At 32.6% G+C, this 347-nt stretch overlaps 1 protein-coding gene across 1 annotated transcript in view; it reads right to left on the bottom strand.

Annotated features, from left to right (window-relative positions):
- Positions 1–347, bottom strand: part of psma5 (proteasome 20S subunit alpha 5) — a 6,863-nt gene that overhangs the window by 3,545 nt on the left and 2,971 nt on the right. The window lies entirely within an intron of this gene.

Genomic DNA, 347 nt, shown 5'->3' with positions numbered 1-347 from the left:
TATAAAGTAGCGATGATGCAATAATAATTGGCCTCAAATAAAGTATCAAAACCAAGTACATGGTTTTATTGAACAACACTGTTAAATACATAATGTAATATGCCTATATTTATAACAAGTACCTGCAGAGGGCGCCAACGGCCTGGTAATGTTTCATGTGATTCAACGTTTAAATCCATGTAATTTTAATATTTGGCCACATGCAAAGTCAGAAACTTTTATTTTGAAATCGCAATGTACAATAAATCGCATATTTAGAAATGTTCATGGATTCTCCTGTGTTGGCATTGGTTTAAATGATTTACGTTAAAAATCAAGTGAGTTTTCCCAGATGAACGTTAAGCAAC

This window comes from Sinocyclocheilus rhinocerous, unplaced genomic scaffold (genome assembly GCF_001515625.1).
Source record: "Sinocyclocheilus rhinocerous isolate Xijiao unplaced genomic scaffold, SAMN03320098_v1.1 scaffold899, whole genome shotgun sequence".
In the NCBI taxonomy this organism is placed as follows: Eukaryota; Metazoa; Chordata; class Actinopteri; order Cypriniformes; family Cyprinidae; genus Sinocyclocheilus; species Sinocyclocheilus rhinocerous.
The sequence above is the reverse complement of the archived record's forward strand: the minus strand, read 5'-3'. Positions and strand labels throughout refer to the sequence as shown.